Here is a 6,927-nt window from a genome sequence, read left to right as displayed (position 1 = left end):
TACAGGCCTGGAACCGTTGCTCTCCGTGAGATCCGCCGTTATCAGAAGAGCACTGAGCTGCTTATCAGGAAACTGCCTTTCCAGCGCCTGGTGCGTGAAATTGCTCAGGATTTCAAGACTGACCTCCGCTTCCAGTCCTCTGCTGTCATGGCTCTCCAGGAAGCTTCCGAGGCTTACCTCGTGGGTCTGTTTGAGGATACCAACCTGTGCGCCATCCATGCCAAGCGCGTGACTATCATGCCAAAGGACATCCAACTGGCTCGTCGCATCCGTGGCGAGCGTGCCTAAGAAGTCATCCACGAATGATCTTCATAACAGCAATATCTAGGCCCTTTTTAGGGCCAAACATCTCTTTCATTAAAGAATTTTCATAGACAATCTGTTTGGTTTTGTGGAAGAAAATATTTATTTTCCATCTTTCAGTATCAGGTATCGACTTTCAACTCAATATCCTTCCCCCCTTTTTTTTTTTTTATATTATTATTATTATTCCCTCTTCCATGGCCATATCTCTTTCACTTGGGAGAATTTTTATCTTTCTTTATCTCTATTTTTTTTTTATCTTTTCTTTATCTCCACAGAATAATAATCACGATAATAATAAGCATAATAATAATAATAATAATAATAATAATAATAATAATAATAATAATGATACAATAATTATTATAATAATAATCATAATAAAAACAACAATATTAATATTATTAATAATGATAATAATAATAATAATAATAATAATAATAATAATAATAATAATAAAAATAATAATAATAATAATATTAATAATAATAACAATAATTATAATAATAATGCATTTGTCTATATCGTATCTTTTTTCCTTTTCAAGTGTGGCTCCAATGGAGCCGGGTATTATTTTATACTGGCAGCAGTATACTGGCCGCCTGTTTACTTGGAGGAGGTATACTTGGTAACAGCCTTGGTGCCTTCAGAAACAGCGTGTTTTGCCAGTTCACCAGGCAGAAGAAGACGGACAGCGGTCTGGATTTCCCGGCTGGTGATGGTGGAGCGCTTGTTATAGTGTGCCAGGCGGGATGCCTCGGCAGCGATGCGCTCGAAAATGTCATTCACGAACGAGTTCATGATTGACATGGCCTTGGAGGACACGCCAGTGTCTGGGTGGACTTGCTTGAGCACCTTGTAGATGTAGATGGAGTAGCTCTCCTTCCTCCTGCGCTTCTTCTTCTTGTCGCCCTTGGCAATGGCCTTCTGTGCCTTGCCAGCTTTCTTGGCAGCCTTTCCTGATGCTTTGGGAGGCATAGTGTCGCCGTACTGCTGTGAGAACGAGTGTGCGTTTTCAAGTTTCAAGTTTTTATTTAGAAAAAGGGGGGTGTTACAAGAAGGGGCAGTGTGTGTACCAAGACTGGTACACAGGGAAGAAAAAGTGAGGAGAAATAGAAGTACAGTGGGAGAAAAAAAGTTGCCGGGCGGTCAGGCTTGCTACTGTAAAGTAATGAGTGTCACAGGGCAGTACAAGAGCGATTTGTAGGGTGGAAACCGGAGTCCCCGGAGGAAAACCACCCGCACTGCTGTGAGATAGAATAGAGTGGGGGAGGGTTACATATAATATTTACATAACATTTACAAGTACGTTGCAATGACATAAAATATTTACAGAACATGAGTTCTTGGTGGAAACCTGAGTTAGCAGGTGAGTCGTAAAGGGCAACTAGAAGACACACATAAAGTAGATTGTTTGGAGAAGGCGGTGCAAGAAGAGGATGGTAAGAGAGATGCACTAGCTTAAGAGAGGTGAAGTTAGGGGGACGAAGGTAGAAGGGAGGAAACATCGAGAGGAGGAAAAAAGAATGCAGAGGGACACAGTAGAACCGTTAAGGAGTACATAATGCTTAAGAAGAAATAAGACACGAGGGAGCAAAAATTGTCACAATAGCTTGTACAAAATAAACATGAGAGTCAAATGCAGAGGGACACAGTAGAAACGTTAAGGAGTACATAATGCTTAAGAAGAAATAAGACACGAGGGAGCAAAAATCGTCACAATATCACGTACAAAATAAACATGAGAGTCACAGAACACGCGTGGATGTTCACTGTGCACTGTAACGATACACTCGATTATTTCGGGAGTCCTGCGACGGGGGAGAGGGTGGTGGGCAGGTGTGTTGGGCGCGGGTCGATGTCGGAGGTTCTAGGAGTCGCTGTCGGTGGTTCGGGGGGGAGTTCAAAGGGGAGGCCTTCGGCGACGCCTGCGGCGCCGTCAGCCCCAGCCAACCCCTCAGCTGTGCGTTTCCCGAACTCGGTCCCGCTGCCGGGGGCTGAGCAGGCTACCCCGGAGGACGATTACCCCTCGCCAGGACGTCGGCCGGTCCCTCGGCGACTCGGGGCGCGGGGGGGCGAGGGGAAGTTCGCGATGCTGGAACCACCACTGGGTATGCCGTCGGTGTCGCCGGGGGCGTCATCAGGCCTGGCAGATCTCTTAGTGGCTAGCTGCAGTCCACCACTGTCGTCACGGTACCTCTACTCTCAGAAGGAGAAGGACAGATGCTCGCTCTCTCTCAGTCAGCAGTCGGTGATGATAATGGCGTGATCTGCGGACAAATTATCTAGCAGTAAAAGAGTGCTTGGGGGGAGAGTGACTAATTTCTAGTAGTGATACAGGTAGATTGTGAATTTAATAGGGGAATGAGTTACGGAAATATAACATTCACCTGTATCGGGGTTCGGGAGGCGGGTCTTGCACTCGGCGAAGACTCCTGGGGAACCCGGCGTGTTCCCGGGGTAGAGCCTCGTCGTGCTGTGTCCTCAGCGCCTGGAACTGATCCCATTCCTCGGCATCCATCTGTTCCCAAACCCTGGCGGCCATATCGTGAAGGCGGACGTTCAGGGCTGGGAGGGATGCGGCTTCGTGAAGAGCAGCCGAGGTGACAAAGTCGTCCCATCTGGTGCCGAAGGCGAACCTCAGGGCGTTGTTCTGGACCCGCTGAAGCTTGCTGATGGCTGTTTTAGAGAGAGCATGCAAGGGAATAGGTGGATAAGTTAGAATGGGCAAAATCAAAGCCTTTATTAGGTGGAGCTTGAGACCAGTGGTCAGATCCCTGAAGCGGTACAGCCTGGTGAGGGCCGACTTCGCTTTTGCCACTCTCTGGGACACGTGTGAAGTGTACCCAGTTGTGGATATGGAGAGCCCCAGGAGGGTGCCCCTGGGGCTAAACTCAACCTCATCCCCATCCACTAGCAGTGGGGCGGGGGTCTTTGTGGCGAGGGGGACGACCTTAAACTTGGCCAGGTTTGTCCTGATCCTCCACTCCCTCTCGAAGGCATTGATGCGGGCGATCTCTCTGGCAGTGCGGGCGTTCGTCATCAAGCTGGAGCGACCTGGGTGGAAAATAATCTGGGAGACATCGTCAGCATACAGTAAATTGATACCAGCCTCTGAGGCTGGACAATCGCTGGTATAAATGCTGTACAGGGTGGGCGACAGCACACTGCCCTGCGGAACTCCTGTGGCGAGGGGAAAAGCTGGACCGAGGTGGCCCCCTACCCTCACCCTCGCCGTCCTGTCGTCCAGGAAGTCACAGAGAAGGCGCTCAACCGGTGCAGGCAGCCCCAGGTGAAGGAGCTTGTACTTCAGCCCAAGGTGCCAGACACGGTCAAACGCCTTACTCACGTCCCGCAGCACCAAGTTACAGCGGTACCTATTGGCCTGGTGTATGGCGATGGTCTCGGTTGCCAGAGCGATGGCATGGACAGTGCCCCTGCCGCTCCGGAAACCATACTGCGCTGGGTGTAGATGGTTTCCCGTCTCCAGATAGGTGCGCAGCCGAGCGGAGACAACCCTCTCCAGCAGCTTCCCCGGTACCTCCAGCAGGGAGATGGGGCGGTAGTTCTCCGGACGAGTCGGAGTCTTGCCGGCCTTAGGAATCATCCTCATCTCCGCCTGCTTGAATCCGTCCGGGAAATATCCTGCTGAGAGCGCCGCATTGAAGATTGCCCTTAATCTGGCTAGCGCCGAAGCTGGAAGATAAGAGAGTATAGTCTTGTTTATCTTGCTGCCGCCAGGGCTAGTCGGCTTGCCACATTTGATCGCGGCAGCCATCTCCTGAGCGGAAATAAAACAGTCCAGTGGGGAGGTACCTGTGAGACGGGCAGGATCAGCAGAGTCGAACGGGTAGGTTCTGTACACGGCATGTGCCATGTAATCCAGCACATGGTCATTGTCGTCAAAGTCGTCGTCGTAGTCCTCTCTGTACACACGGTCCCAAATGGACGTGAAAAGGTGTTCTTTTTCCTCGTTCGTGAACTTCTTGTCACCTGTAATGTCTATTAGGTACGCGTCTGGTCCTGTCGTTCTACCTGAGAGACACTTGATTTCTCTCCAAAACTTCCTGGGATCACGGTGGTTGGCAGCTAAGCTTGCCAACTTCCTCCCCCAGTGCGTCCTAGCTTCTGTTTGTCGCGAGTCGTGCAGTATAGCTTTAACATGTCTGTACTGCCTGTACTCATCGTAAGTCCAGCCTCTCTGGCTCGCTCTGTCACGTAGCGCCTGGAATTGAATCCGCAGCAGCTGCGTCGTTCGGGAGGGTCTTGGGGCGGACCTAATTTTGTGGGAGGTCAGGGGTATGTGTCTGTCAGCAGTGGTCTTGACTGTGGTCATCCATGTCTCTAGTGCTGCGTCAATGTCCTCCAGGGTGCCGTAGGTCACGTCTGGTAGGTCTGTCATCTGTAGGGCGTCGTCCTCAGAAAACGCGTCCCAGTTTACTCTTTTATAGTTATACCTCCTGACACTAGGGATGAGGAGCGGGGAGGTGGAAATATCGAGGATAGTAGGTATGTGGTCACTAGTCGTCAGAGGTCCAGGCGTGAAGGAGTAATGAAGAAAATTCACCCTGTTAGTTAGAGCTATGTCAGGAGTTGAGGCAGTCCGAAAATCAAAGTAGGTGGGAAAGAAAGGGCCGATATGGAGTGCAGTCTGTCGTCGAAGATAGTCTACTATGTCTCTCCCTACCTGGTTGGAAGTAGTGTATCCTAAATAGGGATGTCGGGCGTTCAAGTCCCCGACAAGGAAAACAGGTGTCTGTCTGCGGAGGAGTCGGAGGAAGTCAGGATGGGGAAGGTAAGGTCTGCGGGGAGGGAGGTAGCTGGTGGCAATAAGGAGGGGTCCGTCTATTGTTTCAATTTCGATAGCTAACGTCTCCGACAAAAAGTCGCCATGGACTTTGTGTCGTGTGTGAGACTTTATAGCAATTGCCACTCCGTCATTTATTTCGTTACTGACGTTCTGTTGGTATATCCTAAATCCAGGGATCTTAAGTCTAGTCTCGTCGCGCAGTCCGTGGCTGTTGATGAGAACAACGTCAGGGTCAAATTGTCTATATGTGTTAGTAAGGTCAAACTTACGTGTGTCCCAATGGAGTACATTGTGCTGGATTACTCGGAGACGGGGCATTATTCGCGTGTTACAGACAGCCTACCGGGGAGTAAGTCCGCCACAATTTGCCGGGGAGCCTTCTTTGCGCGTTCGTGGTCTTCGGTGGAGTAGATGGTCCAGTCCGTGAGGGAGTCTAGGTTCTCCTTCACGTGGTCTAAGACCGCTTCCTCCGCTCCTGAAGGCCCAGTGTGGCAGAGTACCAGTGCCCCATGACGGAGAGCATGGTTGAACTCCCTCCGGGTGTTGGGGGTCTTCCTCTTATCTGTCTTGGCCATGAAGCCAAACCTGATGACCTCGACGTCGTTTTGCTGGTCGTCCTCGTCCTCAGAGTCCTCTGAGGCTGAGGAGGCAGCGGAAGCGGAGTCTTCTGTGGCGCCTTGGGCGGTGGTGGAAGGTGTGGAGACTGGAGGTGCTGTGGGAGCGGCCAGGGAGGTCGCAAGGGAGACAGCCCTGGCGAAGGCATCCGGAGCTTGAAGAGGTGGCGGTGGAGGAAGCTTCACGTTGGGCAGACCATTCTCGGCAAGACTCGCTGAGAGAGTCTGTTGGAAGCACCCTGGAGAGGCCACATTGGAAAGATGTGCGTGAAGCAAGCACATCAATCCGGTCAGCGACTTGGTGGGGTCGATAGGTCCAAGGTTGGGGGGTTGGGGTGTGGCCGGGAGCGAGGCAGACGTCGTCTGAGCGAATGATACGCCTGGCTTGGTGCGAGCCTGGCGCATCGCCTCCTCCTTCTTCTTCAGGGCCTCCTTGCGGGTGGGACACCGCATGGCTCTGGCGCTGTGGTCCCCTCCGCAGTTGAGGCATGATTTTGTTGTGGCAGAACAGTTCCTGAAGGTGTGTTCCCGGCTGCCGCACTCAGAACACCGGACGTAATCCGCTGGGTGGGGGCAGCTCCTGGTGTGGTGTTCTTCCACGGCGTTGCACCTATTACAGGTCAGGAGAGGTGTGTATGTCTCCTGCCGCAACTGGTGCCCTGGCACGTGGATACAAAAAAGGTGCAAGCCTTCTGTCAGAGCCTTCGTGGCCATATCTGCACGCGTGAAGGTTATCTTCATGGTGGGTGAGCGAGGGAACTTGAAAACACCCTCCACGGCGGCCCAATCATGCTGGCTTCCTACTTCGTCGGCGATTTCCTCCGCCGTGTGCTCATATATAAGTTCGTCCAGTCCTGAGCAGATCACCGTGCGCTGTGCTCGGAGCTCAGGGGGCAACAGGGGGGTGAATCCATCACCAGACAGTCGAGCAGGCATGCCATCCTGGAAGATAGCATCGGCGTCCTTGTCTGTGGGTGTGAGAACCACCACAGCGTCACTGGCCGGTATAAGCCTAGTAACCTTGATGGTCGGGGCCAGGAGGGCGAGGAGGCGCCGGCGCACCCCAATGTCTCTGGGGTTGGGGTGTTTTATTCTGACTCGGCCCATGATGCCGGTCAGAGCCTGCGCAGCAGCCGCCTAAAAACGGGCTGGTCACCCATGCCCCGTGGCGAGGATTCCTTACGCCGGGGCACAGCACTG

This window comes from Scylla paramamosain, chromosome 17 (assembly GCF_035594125.1).
Source record: "Scylla paramamosain isolate STU-SP2022 chromosome 17, ASM3559412v1, whole genome shotgun sequence".
In the NCBI taxonomy this organism is placed as follows: domain Eukaryota; kingdom Metazoa; phylum Arthropoda; class Malacostraca; order Decapoda; family Portunidae; genus Scylla; species Scylla paramamosain.
Note: the sequence above shows the minus strand (reverse complement) of the source record.